At 47.0% G+C, this 16,979-nt stretch overlaps 1 protein-coding gene across 1 annotated transcript in view; it reads right to left on the bottom strand.

Moving 5' to 3' along the window:
* Positions 1 to 16,979, bottom strand: part of LOC140207134 (uncharacterized) — a 174,884-nt gene that overhangs the window by 127,917 nt on the left and 29,988 nt on the right. The gene's annotated exons all lie outside the window — the stretch shown is intronic.

The following is a 16,979-nucleotide window of genomic DNA, read 5'->3' as shown; positions in this document are numbered from 1 at the left end:
ATTGAGTTAAACTGCTGCAGGATCCTGGAATGTATTGGATTGTGTCTGGTTTCTCTTGGCATTTTCTGCACTTACTGCCTTGTTTTTATGTGATTATGAAGACATGTAGTCCTCTTTTATTGTCATTTAGTAATGCATGCATTAAGAAATGATACATTATTTCCTCTGGTGCGATATCACAAAACTCAAGACAAACCAAGACTGAAAAAACTGACAAAACCACATAATTATAACATATAGTTACAAACAGTGTAACAATACCATAACTTGAAGAAATGAGAAAGGATCTAAAAAGCGTGGATTGGGACAGGTTGTTCTCTGGCAAAGATGTGATTGGTAGGTGGGAAGCCTTCAAAGGGGAAATTTTGAGAGTGCAGAGTTTGTACGTTCCTGTCAGGATTAAAGGCAAATTGAATAGGAATAAGGAACCTTGGTTCTCAAGGGATATTGCAACTCTGATAAAGAAGAAGAGGGAGTTGTATGAAATGTATAGGAAACAGGGAGTAAATCAGGTGCTTGAGGAGTATAAGAAGTGCAAGAAAATACTTAAGAAAGAAATCAGGAGGGCAAAAAGAAGACATGAGGTTGCCTTGGCAGTCAAAGTGAAGGATAATCCACAGAGCTTTTACAAGTATATTAAGAGCAAAAGGATTGTAAGGGATAAAATTGGTCCTCTTGAAGATCAGAGTGGTCGGCTTTGTGCGGAACCAAAGGAAATGGGGGAGATCTTAAATAGGTTTTTTGCGTCTGTATTTACTAAGGAAACTGGCATGAAATCTGTGGAATTGAGGGATCAAGTAGTGAGACCATGGAAACTGTACAGATTGAAAAGGAGGAGGTGCTTGCTGCCTTGAGGAAAATTAAAGTGGATAAATCCCCGGGACCTGACAGGGTGTTCCCTCGGACCTTGAAGGAGACTAGTGTTGAAATTGCGGGGGCCCTGGCAGAAATATTTAAAATGTCACTGTCTACGGGTGAAGTGCCGGAGGATTGGAGAGTGGCTCATGTTGTTCGGTTGTTTAAAAAAGGATCGAAAAGTAATCCGGGAAATTATAGGCCGGTGAGTTTAACATCAGTAGTAGATAAGTTATTGGAAGGAGTACTAAGAGACAGAATCTACAAGCATTTGGATAGACAGGGGCTTATTAGGGAGAGTCAACATGGATTTGTGCGTGTTAGGTCATGTTTGACCAATCTGTTGGAGTTTTTCGAGGAGGTTACCAGGAAAGTGGATGAAGGGAAGGCAGTGGATATTGTCTACATGGACTTCAGTAAGGCCTTTGACAAGGTCCCGCATGGGAGGTTAGTTAGGAAAATTCATTCGCTAGGTATACATGGAGAGGTGGTAAATTGGATTAGACATTGGCTCGATGGAAGAAGCCAGAGAGTGGTGGTAGAGAATTGCTTCTCTGAGTGGAGACCTGTGACTAGTGGTGTGCCACAGGGATCAGTGCTGGGTCCATTGTTATTTGTCATCTATATCAATGATCTGGATGATAATGTGGTAAATTCCATCAGCAAGTTTGCTGATGATACAAAGATTAGAGGTGTACTAGACAGTGAGGAAGGTTTTCAGAGCCTGCAGGGGGACCTGGACCAGCTGGAAAAATGGGCTGAAAAATGGCAGATGGAGTTTAATACTGACAAGTGTGAGGTATTGCACGTTGGAAGGACAAACCAAGGTAGAACATACAGGGTTAATGGTAAGGCACTGAGGAGTGCAGTGGAACAGAGGGATCTGGGAATACAGATACAAAACTCCCTAAAAGTGTCGTCACAGGTAGATAGGGTCGTAAAGAGAGCTTTTGGTACATTGGCCTTTATTAATCAAAGTTTTGAGTATAAGACCTGGAATGTTATGATGAGGTTGTATAAGGCATTGGTGAGGCCGAATCTGGAGTATTGTGTTCAGTTTTGGTCACCAAGTTACAGGAAGGATATAAATAAGGTTGAAAGAGTGCAGAGAAGGTTTACAAGGATGTTGCTGGGACTTGAGAAACTCAGTTACAGAGAAAGGTTGAATAGGTTAGGACTTTATTCCCTGGAGCATAGAAGAATGAGGGGAGATTTGATACAGGTATATAAAATTATGATGGGTATAGATAGAGTGAATGCAAGCAGGCTTTTTCCACTGAGGCAAGGGGAGAAAAAAACCAGAGGACATGGGTTAAGGGTGAGGGGGGAAAAGTTTAAAGGGAACATTATGGAGGGGCTTCTTCACACAGAGAGTGGTGGGAGTATGGAATGAGCTGCCAGACGAGGCGGTAAATACGGGTTCTTTTTTAACATCTAAGAATAAATTGGACAGATACGTGGATGGGAGATGTATGGAGGGATATGGTCCGTGTGCAGGTCAGTGGGACTAGGCAGAAAATGGTTCGGCACAGCCAAGAAGGGCCAAAGGGCCTGTTTCTGTGCTGTAGTTTCTATGGTTCTATGGTTTTCTAACTTGATGAAGAAGTCTGTGAGCACAGTAAAGTTGAAAGTTTCTCAAATGTCCCACATCTCACGCAGACGGGAGAAGGAAAAAAATCTCTCCCTGCCGTGCCGACCACAATCCGACTCTGAGTCATCCGAAAACTTCGAGCTCTGGTCAGCTCTCCAACACCAAGTACTGAGCACCATCTCTGTCCAAACGATTTGACCTCCCTCCCAGTCACCAAAAGCAGGCAAGGCCGGGGATTTTGAGGTCTACCTTCCGAAAGGTTCCCCTCCACACAGTAATGACAGCAGTGGATGGGCATTTCAGAAATTTCTCCAGATGTTCCTCTGTGCTTTCACGTCCACTCTCCATCAAATCAGAATTGTCCATGGCCCCTATTTAACAGATACGACATCATTTTTCACTGGACGTGCCACCATCTTCTCCTCCAGCCGTGTTTGTGTGTATTTCATGTTGTGACAAGAATACACATAGATTAAGATGTAGCTGTCCTGTGCTGGCACCGGTGGGATCAGCAGTTGGTCTGCCGCCTGTCTTCAGGAGAGAGAGAGATAAGGAAAACAATGGAGCAGCACTTGGAGATGTGTAATGAAGGGACGGGAGAGAGAGAGCTGTCAAGAGCGGCTCCCCCTTTGAACCCTGAACTGTTTGAAGTGATGGACAGGTGATACCCCAGCAGGGGGATAAAAAGGGACAGGTTCGCCAAGGTAAGATACACATGACACCCGAGGTAACAAGACCCTGGAAGCGGTGCGTCTCTCACAAGTCGGTGGGAAGTACCGGGCCATAAACGCACAGGGTGGAAAGGGACGATCGGCGGGAACCTGGTGTGTGTCCACCCTTGCCTGGGTGCCAGGTTCAGCGCAGGGAAATGATCATATCTGGAAACGGAGGGGGTCACGGTCGATGACCTCAGATGACATCACAAAGGACTCGCCCGACAGCTGACTGTGAAGGTCTGTGTGGAAGCCTTGAATATTCATTCGTTTTGCTCTCTCTCTCCTTCCCCCTCTCCCCACTGTCCATCTCCCATGGCAGCGATTACTGCGAACTGAACTGAACTAAATTGAACTGAACTTTGCATCACTTTGAAACTGGTCATTTACCCCTAGACAACGATAGAGCTTGATTGATCCTGTTATCTTAATTCTGTGTACACGTATGTTTATCATTGCTGAACTGTTGCATTTATTGTCCTTTTGATTAGAGTACTGTGTTGCTTGTTTCTTTAATAAAACTTTCTTAGTTCTAGTAATCCAGACTCCAACTGAGTGATCCATTTCTGCTGGTTTGGCAACCCAGTTACGGGGTACGTAACATAAGTGGGGTTCTCATCCGGGATTTTGAACGCTAAATTTGGGATGGAGTAAATTGATTGGGTCAAAATTCCCGAAAGAAAGAAAAGACAAACAGCAGAAATGGAGGCTGAGGAATTTATAAAGGCGCCGACCTTGGAGGCATTAGAGGATGCCAGGAAATCAGAATTGGTAGCTGTGGCCAAACTGTTGAATCTTGCTAAGGGGAAGTCGACAATGAGGAGAGAGGAGATGCACAGAGCTATCGTAGAGCACTATGTATCTAAAGGTGTGTTTCCCCAAGGCGAGCTGGAGGTGGTGTCTATTGAAAAACCTGCTGGAGACGCGGTACAGGTGCAGCTTGAGAAACTGAGACTCGAGCATGAGTTCCGGGTACGACAGTTGGAGCGAGAAGAGAAAGAGAGGGACAGACAGTTGGAGCGAGAAGCGAAGGAGAGAGAGTTAGAAAGGCAAGAGAAGGAGTTAGAAAGGCAAGAGAGAGAGTTAGAAAGGCAGGAGAGAGAGAGACAGAGACAGCTGGAGCGAGAGGAGAAACAGAGGGAAAGGGAATTCGAGCTGGAGAAGTTGAGGATAAGGGCCGAGCAGGGGCTCATGCTGAAGTAAGGTGGAGGGTTCCGGGCGACCCAGGAGGTTAGGCTGGTTCCCCCATTTGACGATACCGACGTGGATCGGTACTTTCTCCATTTCAAAAAAGTGGCTATAAGTCAGGACTGGCTGAGGGATAAGTGGGTTGTTTTGCTTCAGAGTGTACTGAAAGGGAAAGCCCAAGAAGCTTACTCAGCTTTGTCCGTGGAAGATGCCCAGAGGTATGAGGTGGTGAAGGAGGCCATCCTCAGGATTTATGAGTTGGTCCCGGAGGCATACCGGCAGAGGTTCCGGAATGCGAGGAAGCAGTGTGACCGCACGTATTTAGAGTTTGCCCGTGAGATGCAGACATATTGTGAGCGTTGGTGCGCCTCGAACGGGGTAGATGGGGATTATGACAGACTGCTACAGCTGATCCTGATTGAGCAGTTTAAAGGTTGTGTCCCTGAGGGTATGAGACCCTACCTAGATGAGAAAGAGGCAGCCACATTAGCCGCAGCTGCTAAGTTAGCAGATGAGTATGCGTTGACGCATAAAATGAAGTTTGCCCCGAGTAAAGGCTACCAGAAGGGTAGTCAGGACGGCGGGGAGAGTCCGTCAGAAAAGTCAGAAAGTAAGCCGGGGACTAGTGAGAAGGATAAAGTAGACGGGGAGCAGTCTGGTAGGAAGTCTCCTGGGGTCGTCTGTTATAATTGTGGGAAAATCGGACACTTTGCGTCCAGGTGCTTTGCCCCAAAGAAGGAGACGGGAAAAGGAAAAACGGCAATTTTGACTGGCTGTATCGAGCTGGTACACGAACCGCTAGGGAAGGACAAGTCTGCCAAAGTTCAGGAAGGGCGCGAGGAGTTTATCTCGGTCGGATTGGTGTCGGTGAAGGAGGGGTTAAAACCAGTTCTAGTGCGGATCTGGAGAGACACGGGAGCGTGTCAGTCACTAATACTGAAGAGTGTATTAGAATTTAGCTCAGAGACCCAGACTGGGGAGGTCAAGGTCAAAGGTATTGGAGAAGGGACAGAGACAGTCCCTTTGCACCAGGTACACCTACAAAGCAACTTGGTCTCTGGAATAGTCACGATCGGGGTGAGGTCCGAATTACCGATGAAAGGCGTGGAAGTCTTGCTCGGTGATGACGTCGCCGGGGGAATCGTGTTCGAAGCGTGAGATTGACAAGTCAGCCTGCCAGCAGTGAGGCCCCGCCCATGGACTCACAGGTTCATCCCGGGACTGCCGAAGTAAATTTAGCTGAGACGTTTCTGCCAGCCTCCTACGAGAAGGGGGTAGAAAGTGAAAAGAAGGAGCGTAGTGAGACAAGAGGTAGTGAGGGAGCTGAGACAGACTTAGCATTAGCCAGGAAGGAACTTGTGCAGGCGCAGGAGCGAGACGAGGGGCTGATGGTTTCGGCAGAGACAGCTCTCTCTGACACAAACTTGACAAGGGAACTAGTAAGCTATTGTGTGGAGGAGGAAGTGCTAAGGAAGCAAGGGAGACCAAGTACCGTGCCCGCAGATGAGGAATGGGGGGTGGTGCAAAAGAGTTATGGGGATGAGGTTTTTAACCTGGCCCCCAAGGTACCCCCCGGTGGACATTTTGTGGTGCTGGAGGAAACAGTTGGTGGAATCATGAAAGAGGTTTACCGGCTGCCCAGGGGGAAGGATATTATTGATTATGGCCGACGCGAACTGGGACGGTCACAGGCTTTTGATATGCTAAAAAACCTAGTCGGGGTTAACGCGGAAATCAATGAAACTAGGGGCCCCCTGATAAGAGAAAAAAAACATTTTGAAAAGATTAGTATGGTATCAATCAGATCGGAGAAGGCTATTGTTTTGGCCAGGTCTGCTGATAAGGTCTCTCCCTTAATCCCCGAACAAAGCGACTCTTTAGGAGAAGTAATTAAACGACTCGCACCCGTGTGTTTGATGGACAATGAACTGGGAGGCGATGCAAAGAACTGGGACGTTGGGTGATGTCTGTTAAAATAGGGCAGCCTAGCAAACAACATCCATATATAATGAGTAATTCAGTGACTAAAGGGCTGTTGAACACAGAGGTGTGTATTGGCAATTTAATACGGCTGTCTGAAGCCAGCTTGACAGTGAACCTTGAAAAAAATGAATTCGGCCACACGAGGGTCACTTACCTGGGAATTTTGGTGACACAGGGGCAGCTGGCAGCGATGCAAGCTACAGTGCAGGCTATCGCTGACCTCCCAACCCCGACAGAGAAGAGGGCCCTCAGAAGGCTCTTGGAGATGGTGGGGTACTGTAGGAAGTTTTGCAATAACTCTGCGGTCACTACCCCTCCCCCTCCTACTAAGCCCTTGCGAGAGTAAACTAAGTCGGAATGGGACAACCCTTGTTATTGTGGTCCGGAACAAAACCAAATGAGAGGTTACATTGATCGCAATTCATCAGTGTTTTTGGCCACTATGAAGTTTGCTAAATTGGAGCCTGGTCTAAGGGATTATTAATAACACATATAAAAGGAATAGAAAATGTGATGGCTGACTGTCTGTCAGGTGTTGACAACTTCAAGCTCGCTGTATTAGCCAAATAGCTGATAAAGATGTATATTTGTGTGTACCAAATAATGTATTCATGTTTGTAATTTTTACCCCCGGGTAAAAATCCTTAAAGGGGAGAAGTGTGACAAGAATAGACATAGATTAAGATGTTAGCTGTCCTGTGCTGGCACCGGTGGGATCAGCAGTTGGTCTGCCGCCTGTCTTCAGGAGAGAGAGATAAGGAAAACAATGGAGCAGCACTTGAAGATGTGTAATGAAGGGACGGGAGAGAGAATAACAGAAAGAGAGCTGTCAAGAGCGGCTCCCCCTTTGAACCTTGAACTGTTTGAAGTGATGGACAGGCGATACCCCAGCAGGGGGATAAAAAGGGACAGGTTTGCTAAGGCAGGTCACACACGACACCCGAGGTAACAAGACCCTGGAAGCAGTGCGTCTCTCACCAGTCGGTGGGAAGTACCGGGCCATAAACGCACAGGGTGGAAAGGCACAATCGGCGGGAACCTGGTGTGTGTCCACCCTTGCCTGGGTGCCGGGTTCACCGCAGAGAAACGATCATATCTGGAAACGGAGGGGGTCACGGTCGGTGACATCAGATGACATCACAAAGGACTCGCCCGACAGCTGACTGCGAAGGTCTGTGTGGAAGCCCTGAATATTCATTCGTTTTAGCTCTCTCTCTCCTCCTCCCCCCCCACTGTCCATCGCCACGGCAGTGATTACTGTGAACTGAACTGAATTAACTTGAACTGAACTTTGCATCACTTTGAAACTGATCATTTACCCCTAGACAACGATAGAGCTTGATTAATCCTGTTATCTTAATTCTGTGTACATGTATGTTTATCATTGCTGAACTGTTGCATTTATTATCCTTTCGATTACTGTGTTGCTTGTTTCTTTAATAAAACTTTCTTAGTTCTAGTAATCCAGACTCCAACTGAGTGATCCATTTCTGCTGGTTTGGCAACCCAGTTACGAGGTACGTAACAATGTATTTTCAATTTTTTTTCCTTTTGTTAGCCATCTTGTCTTGTATTTCTGCAAGGAACCCTTCTGTTTCTGGGAAGAGGTCTCCAACTCTCAGTCAGGTGCTCGATGCTTCTCTGTCAACATCTCGTCTGCTCAGATCGTTGGGATGTCTCCCATGGACGGTCATACTCATTCCACTTGTTAATGTTTTCTTCCATAGTGGTGATTCATTTTTCTGAGTTGGCATCTCATTTAAGTTTTCTGGTCTGTATTTCTTATCACGATGGCATATACACACCTGGAGTGCTGAATCCTGTTTAATTTTTGATGAAAATATATACTTAGAAGTTTTATCTGACCTTTGTGTGATATTTTTTTCATGTGTGTTATTTCTCTTCCTCCTCCTGTTCAAGGTAGTGTTAATCTACGTGGGTTTGAGCAGAAATAGTCTTTTCTAAGGTTATCATTTCAGTTCTTATTTATCTTTAAAGTTTACTGATTGAAATGGGACCAAGATATTTTTATTTTTAAAAAATCAGCGTCGGTATTGATGAAAGTGTTTATTGTCTTTGTTGTATTTGTTAACTATTGAACTGTTTGGCAGGTTTTTTTTAAGCCTTGAACTAAATTTTGTCAAAGGTTTTCCCTATTTCGCACTACTTTCTATTTTCCCTGCTTATGGATATTCCAGAGACGTGGGTATCAAGAGTCCCGATGAAGGGTCTTGACCCGAAATGTTGATTCCCATCCGTAGTTGCTGTCTGACATGCTGAGCTCCTCCAGCACTTTGTGTGTAGTTCTCTAGATTTCTAGCATCTGCAGGTCCTCTTGTTTCCCAGATACTTGTATGTTTCTTGAAAGAACAAGCCAAAAACAAGCTGGTAGTGGGATTGTGTGGATCTGTTGCTAAAATATCAAATAAAATCAATAGAAAGAGGTGGCATAGAGTTGGAAGGTGTAGAATCTGTGGGTTGAATTAAGGAGCAGCAAATGTCAAAAAAAATCCCTGATGGGAATTGTATAGAGACCCCCAAACAGTAGTAAGTATGTGGGCCACAAATTAGAATGGGAGATAGAAAATGCGTGCCAAAAGGCCAATGTTACAATAGTCATGGGGGATTGTCATGCAGGTGATTAGGAAAATTAGGACGGTGTTGGTCTCAGAGGAGGAATTCCTAGAATGCCTACAAGATGCTTTTTTAGAGCAGTTGGTGTTTGAGCCCACTTGGGGATCAGCTATTCTGGATTGGGTGTTGTAATGAAGCGGAATTAATTAGGTCACTTAAGTTCAAAGAACGCTTAAGGGCAAGTGATATTAATATGATCAAATTCACCCTGACATTAGAGAAGGAGAAGCTAAAGTCAGATGTGGAATAAAGAGAATTAGAGAGGCATGAGAGAAAAATTGGTCAAAATTGATTTGAAAAGAACACAGGCAGGGATAAAAACAGAGCAGCAATGGCTGGAATTTCTGGAAGCAATTCGGAAGGCACAGGATATATACAGTGGCATGCAAATGTTTGGGCACCCCGGTTAAATTTCTGTTACTGTGAATAGCTAAGCGAGTAAAAGATGACCTGATTTCCAAAAGGCACAAGGTCAAACATGGCACATTTCTTTAATATTTTAAGCAAGATTACATTTTTATTGACATCTTTTACAGTTTAAATAGCAAAAAGGGAAAAGGGCCCGAAATAAAAGTTTGGGCACCCTGCATGGTCAGTACTTAGTAAAACCCCCTTTGACAAGTATCACAGCTTGTAAACACTTTTTGTAGCCAGCTAAGTGTCCTTCAATTCTTGTTTGTGTAAATTTCTGGGTTCAGTGTTTAGTAGCAAAGCACTGACTGTGGAAATTACAAATCAGAATATTATTGGAGTCACAGAGCGCAGCAGCACTGAAACAGGCCCTTTGACCCTTCTAGTCAATGCCGACCTGTTTTTGTTGTTACTGTCGTGTTCCAACTACCTGCACCATAGCCTTCATTAAAGTACGTATATGTCACCACATATAACCGTGAGATTCTTGTTTCTGCAGGAACACTTAGCAAATCTATAGAGTAGCAACGGGATCAATGAAAGATCAAGTACAGCATAGAATTCAACAAACTGTGTAAATGCAAATATAATTAAATATCAATAAATAACAAGAGCAATGGTTGTAACCCTGGGCAACCCTACTGGGCCGGGCCTTGAGTCCAATAAACAGCCTCCCACCATCACTCTCTGCTTCCTACCATCAAGACAACTGTGCATCCAGTTAGCCAGCTCTCCCTGGATCCCATGTGATCTAACTTTCCACAGCAACTTACCATGCTGAACCTTGTCAAAGGCCTCACTGATGCTCATGTTGGCCACGATCCTGGGACAGAGGTGTCACTGATCAGAGGGCACAGATTTAAACAGAGGACGAAGAGGTTTAGAGAGATCTGAGGAAGAGATTTTTCACTCAGAGGGCAGTTGATATCCGGAACACACTGCCCGAGGTGGTGATGGAGGCAGGTCCCTTCACAACATTACGAAGTGGGTGAGCATTGAAACTACCGAGATACAGTCGGCTATGAACCAAGTGCTGATAAATGGGACCAGTGTAGACAGTGAGTGGATGGTCAGAACAGGTATGGCTGGCCAAAGGCCTGTTTCCGTGCTGTGTGACCCACCACTCCGGACATGAAAAATTAATGATGGTGGCACCTCAAGGCATTGATTTCAAAACTCCACACCCCTCTCCAACCTGAAATAAACCAGACTGAACCCCTTTGTCCCCACTGTGAAAATCTGTTTCTGTCGAGGTAACATACAAATTGGTCACTTCTGCTAAACAACTGGCAATTGAAGTCCCTGTGTCGTCTTCCATTAATGTTGCTTCCTTACAGCAAAACTAACCCTCTCACTGTGTCAGAATCAGTGATTAAATATGGCACCAAACACTGTGTTTTCATTCCTGCGCATTGTAACTCTCACTGAGGGTCTGATGGAGACACAACCCCTGCCCTCTGCACATGTGATCACATCTCCCCTGATTCTGACATTTCAAATACCCTCAGAATGGTTTTCTGATTCAGTCTGAAGGTTATGGTAGATTCAGCTGTTCGTCAGACCTGACAAACCATGTCTTCCCACAGCTGGTTCCACCTGTTGGTGTGTCCTCTTTCCTCCACCTCCAGGGAAGCTGCATCTCCACACAAACTCCTCACTTGAGACGACTGTCTGTACCCGTGACACAGAAAATCACATCACTGTCTCTCTCCTGATACCATCCGGGAAGCGGTACCGCAACATAAAAGCCAGGACCAACAGGCTCCGGGACAGCTTCTTCCACCAGGCCGTCAGACTGATGAACTCACGCTGATTTGAGTGTACTCTATATTACATTGTCTGTTTTATTTATTATAAACTATTATAAATTACTATGATTGCACATTGCACATTTAGATGGAGACGTAATGTAAAGATTTTTACTGCTCATGAATGTAAGAAATAAAGTTAATTCAATTCAATTCCTGATTCCGTGTCTGAGCTGCTCGCCTCCGGGTATCCTCCGTCAACAAGCTTCTTCCTCAGTCACCATCTGTCAGATTATAAAAACAATTAAAACGATCTATCAGACAGCTCCTGTACCCCTCCACCCCTGTTAAAACTCTCTGCTCAGCCCCTTCCCTATTCCCTTTCCCTTTCAGAGTCCCGATGTGCCAGCAGATCCGAATTCACCGTGTGGACATTTCTACCCCACAGGAGGCTGTACAAACCCGTGTCCTTCTCTGATGCACAGCTCAGTCACCCCAATCCCTGTCTGCACTCGCAGCCCATGACGGTGACAGCTGTCCTAGACTCTGTAACTCACAATCTTGTAACACAGAATCTTGTTCACAGCAAGTTTAGACAGTCATTAATATGAAGAGAGAATTGTTGTTTCCTGAAAGGACAGGCGAGCGAAGCTGTCTGATCCAATTCACCAGATGGTCCGGTGTTTACAAGTTAATGTGTCCCGGGACCCACTCATAACCCCGACCCACACAGGCAGACAGACAGACAGACAGACTGTCCCTTCGCCCCAAACCCCCTGCAGAACCACAAGGAATTGATCCACGGTCCGGGCTCGGTCGCAAAGTGAAAACCGGGGCTGAGGAGAGCCCGGAGACAAACACCCCGCTGCCCACTCCACCAACAACACGGCACAGCCGGACACATCTCACAACACCGGATCCGCTCCCGATGAAACCCGAATTTAATTTTGTTGTTCCAGATCGGACCCAACAAAAGGGGTTTTAAAACTGAAGCGCTACCCCTCACGTGACGTCACACAGCAGCCCCTCCCCCCACGCCTGACGTCACCCATGGTCTCCCCGTATCGGCATCTGCTGTCACGAGCACGGTGCCTTACGTCACACACGCGCTGCGGTGCTCGAACTTTTTCGGTTTAACGGCTGAGCTACTGAGCTCGAGCCACGCCCCCCCAACAGTCAACAGAGGAATTGAATTGATTGCAGAGCTGCGCTATTCCCATTGGTCCGAAGCGATGTCAATCACTGGTTACACCCAATAGTGGAGGCGGACCAGCCGAGAGGGCGTTACCCCGTCTCCTGCTGCGGATCGCACTCTCTATAACAAATACTCTCTCTAACCTCTTTGTTAATCCTCTAGTCCAGAGGGAGGGTCTCGGCCCGAAATGTTGACGGTCCATTTCCCTCCACAGATGCTGCCCGACCCACTGAGTTCCTCCGGCAGTTTGTTCTTTGGTCTGTATAACCCGTGTTAGTGTGGGGAGCGGGATTTTACACCATATTCCCGGTACAATCTCAACAAAACACAAATAATTGTCACTTTGCCCGGACCATTGGCCCCGCTTGCAGGGCAACAGTCTGCCGGTGTTTGCCCCCCAATGTGGTGAATCGCCACCACCGTGGGCTCAGACATTTCCACAGATGAGCCCCTCCTGTCCCCACCGGGACAAACATCCTGTCCGCCCCCTCTCTCACCGTCTTCATCCTCTCCCTCCCCGGGGAACCGGCATCAAACCGACGGGCCGAGCGGTCTCCTTCTACCTCTCAGCGATACATCAGACTCCGGCCGCAGGAGACGCTTCACAAACGCCCCAACTTCCCTCGGAGGGAAATGGAAATAAATCAGAAAGCGGACATTTACTTTGGGGTTTGTTCCTCTTTGAGAAGAGATGTCAGCGGGGTAACGCCCTCTCGGCTGGTCCAGCTCCGCTATTGGGCGTAAACAGTGATTGACATCGCCTCGGGCCAATGACTACAGCGCAGCGGAGGTGAGGGTTGGAGGGGTCTCGTGGTCGGGAGCTCAACCGTTAAACCGCCTCAGCGCGTGTGTGACGTCAGATACGCGCGAAGGGAAACCATGTGTGACGTCAGGCGGGTGGGGGAGCGGGTCCGCTTGCATTTGAAAGCACCTGAATGGACGTTTCTTATGATTTCAGCTGGACAACAACATTAATCACGGGTTTCATCACTAAATCCAGTGTTGTGAGATGTAAAGTCCCCTGTTATGTGTCCGGCTGTGCCGTGTTGTTGGTGGAGTGGGCAGCGTGGTGTTTGTCTCGATTCGGGTCACAACACCAGAATTGCCAGCGGGGTCCACACACAGTGTATTAGTGACCAGAAAACCTCCCGTCCCTGCAGTCTCTGTCTCCTGGTAAACTCAACACCCTGACAATGTGGACCATAGACACCCCTTCCTCTCAGAGTCAGGGGATCATTCAGACAGTGATCAGAGAGAGGAATTATATTTATTGGTCATTAAAGTTCACCCAGATTCGTTTGGACGGATTTGATGTGGAGTTCGGGGGTCACAGTGAAAGGGCCGGACGGCCGAACTCTCCCCGTTGTCCAAACATCCTTCCGGGTGAGGCGACCCTTCACCTGTGAATCTTCCGGGGTCGCCCGTTGTGTCCGCTGCTCCCGATGCGGCTCCTCTGCACCGGTAACACCGGCTCCTCCGCAGTTGTGCGGGGTCGGGTTGTTTTTTCGGGGGGATCGATGTTATTGTTCCCATTTGTGGGAGGGGTGGGTTTTGGGGGGTTGACGATCGGGATGCCGTTCCTTTTTATACGGAGTTGGGGTGGGAGTTTGATTTTTTTTCTCTCTGAACGACTTTTATGTTCTCTGTTTGTTTCGTGACTCTCTGGAGGAGAAGAAAAAAAACTCAGAGTTGTTTATGGATACCTGCTTTGATAATAAATTAACCTTTGAACCATCCGTCCCGAGCGGGACTTCCTGGTGTCCAAACATTTTCATTCCGATTCCCATTCCCGTTCCGACGTGTCAACCCATCGCCTCCTCTTGTGCCAAGATGTGGCCACCCTCAGGGTCCAGGATCACTACCTCATATCCTGTCTGGGTTCTCTCTCTCTCTCCCTCTCCCTCCCCCGACTGCCTGTCTGCAGATCGCTCTCTCTCTCTCTCTCTCTTTAGACTGACCGACTGCCTGTCTGCAGATCGCTCTCTCTCTCTTATGGTTAAATCCACAGTCAGCGCCGTCAGCCTGTGACTGACGTCATAGTCCCGCCTCCTCACTCCGGCGCTCTTAAAGACACAGTCACAGTCCGACCGCAGGCTCGCAACAGCCGCAACACAACTTCCCGACTTTTCAACTCAGTGCTTCAACTAATAAAGACAACCACGCCATTTGCCTTCTTAACCACCCGATCAATCTGTGCAGTCTCTTTCAGGGAGCGATGAACTTGGAGTCTAAGATCCCTCTGATCATCAACACTGTTCAGGGTTTTGCATTTAACAGTGTACTGTCTCATACATTCGACCTACCGAGCTGCCAAGATGATCATCACTAATCAAATCTCACTGAGATTTCTCAGGTCCTGTTGAATTTATTGCCAAGTTCACAACTACGGGAAGGTACAGGTACCGAGAAACACTGACTTGTGGCAGCAACACAGGCAAGTACATTCAGATAACACACGGAACACAAATTATACGATGCTCTGTCAGTAATAATCTATAAATATGTTTTATGACATCAACAATATATATAATACATTGTGTCCTGATCAATTTGAAAATGTGCATTTTGTGTCAATAACAGACTTGGAAATGTTGAATTTGGTCACTGTTTCCATACCTCCTGTAGTCCACAACCAGCTCCTTTGTTTTTGTCACCATGAGGGAGAGGTTGTTTTCTTGACACCACTGTGTCGGGGTGATGACTTCTTCTCTGTCGGCTGCCTCATTATTATTTGAGATTAGGCCAATCGATGTGGTGTCGTCAGCGAATTTAATTAGCAGATTGGAGCTGTGGGTGGCGACACAATTCATGGGAATACAGAGAGTAAAGGAGGGGGCCAAGGAGACAACCCTGTGGGGTGTGTGTGCTGAGGGTCAGAGAGACAGAGGTGAGGGAGCCCTCTCTTACCACCTGCCGGCGATCTGACAGGAAGCCCAGGATCCAGCTACACAAGGCAGGGTGAAGGCCGAGGTCTCTGAGCTTCTTGTCGATACTTCACGCCTTCGTATGGCTACTGCTCTGCCCATGACTGCAAGGAACTGCAAAGAACTTTGGAGAGCAGAGAACATCAGAGAAACAAGCCTCCCCTCCATGGACTCTGCGTGGGAAAAGCAGGCCATGTACTCAAAGAGCCTCACAACCTGGATATTCTTTCTGCAAACCTGCTCCGCCGTCGGGGAAGAGATACAAAAACCTTAAAGCGGGATGCAAAAGCCTATGCCCCCTCGTGTTAGCTGTTTCAGTCCTGGGAAAAAGCTTCTGGCTATCCACACGACCAATGCCTCTCATCATCCTATACATCTGCATGAATTTCCTGCATGCTTCTCTCCAGGCTGAGTAAGACGATGAGCTCACTGTGGTTTTGTCGTTCTTCAGGGCTCTGGTCTAAGGTGGTTAAACTCCTTCTTCCCTGTTCTTTTCAATGTTTTGTGTCATTTTCACTCATTTCAAAGGACTGTGCCTCGGACAGCTGGGTTGTTGCAATGCGCCTCTAAAGTCTGACAGCAGACCAGTGAGTGAATCTTCGATAGAGCAGAGTCAGAAACCAAAGAATTACCAGCCTGAGTCAGGGTATTGGGGCTCCAGAAAGAGATGGGACCTGGAGTTTACAAGGAGGAGGAGGAAGAGGAATCAGGCCAGCAGGATGTAGCTACAAGTGAAAGATCAGAAACATTTTGAAAATGTTTGATTAAGAAAAAAGGTGGTAAATTTCTGCAAAATACTGGAGGAAATCAACAGATCAGTCAGTGAATGTGGAGAGGAATAAATAGAGAACGTTTTGGCCGAGTCCCGTCAGCACGCCTAGACTGTGTACAGGTTGGAAGAGCAAAGCGTAGGTGTTCAGTAAAACGATCGCACATTCAGCCACACATTTTAATTCCACATCCCATTCCCATTCTGACATGTCTATCCACGGCCTCCTCTACTGTAAAGATGAAGCCACACTCAGGTTGGAGGAACAACACCTTATTTTCCGTCTGGGTAGCCTCCAACCTGATGGCATGAACATCGACTTCTCTAACTTCCGCTAATGCCCCACCTCCCCCTCGTACCCCATCCGTTATTTATTTATATACACACATTCTTTCTTTCTCTCTCCTTTTTCTCCCTCTGTCGCTCTGACTATACCCCTTGCCCATCCTCTGGGTTCCCCCCCGCCCCCTGTCTTTCTCTCCAGACCTCCTGTCCCATGATCCTCTCATATCCCTTTTGCCAATCACCTGTCCAGCTCGTGGCTCCATCCCTCCCCCTCCTGTCTTCTCCTATCATTTTGGATCTCCCCCTCCCCCTACCACTTTCAAATCTCTTACTAGCTCTTCTTTCAATTAGTCCTGACGAAGGTTCTCGGCCCGAAACGTCGACTGTTCCTCTTCCTAGAGATGCTGCCTGGCCTGCTGCGTTCACCAGCAACTTTTATGTGTGTTGCTTGAAATTCCAGCATCTGCAGATTTCCTCGTGTTTGTGTACTCCTCTGCTTAGTTGCTGCCAGCATTTTGTGTGTGTGCGTCTCTGTATTTCCAGCAACTTCAGAATCTTTTGCGTTTCTTATCTGCATTCGTAAGAGGATTATACCTTGGCATTAGATGCATGGAATACCTGTTCGTATTGAATATATTGTTTATGGAGCCGCCAACACACAAAGAAAACTGAGCTGTGGACAT

This window comes from Mobula birostris, chromosome 13, assembly GCF_030028105.1.
Source record: "Mobula birostris isolate sMobBir1 chromosome 13, sMobBir1.hap1, whole genome shotgun sequence".
Classification (NCBI taxonomy): Eukaryota; Metazoa; Chordata; class Chondrichthyes; order Myliobatiformes; family Myliobatidae; genus Mobula; species Mobula birostris.
Note: the sequence above shows the minus strand (reverse complement) of the source record. Positions and strands in the feature narration are given on the sequence as shown.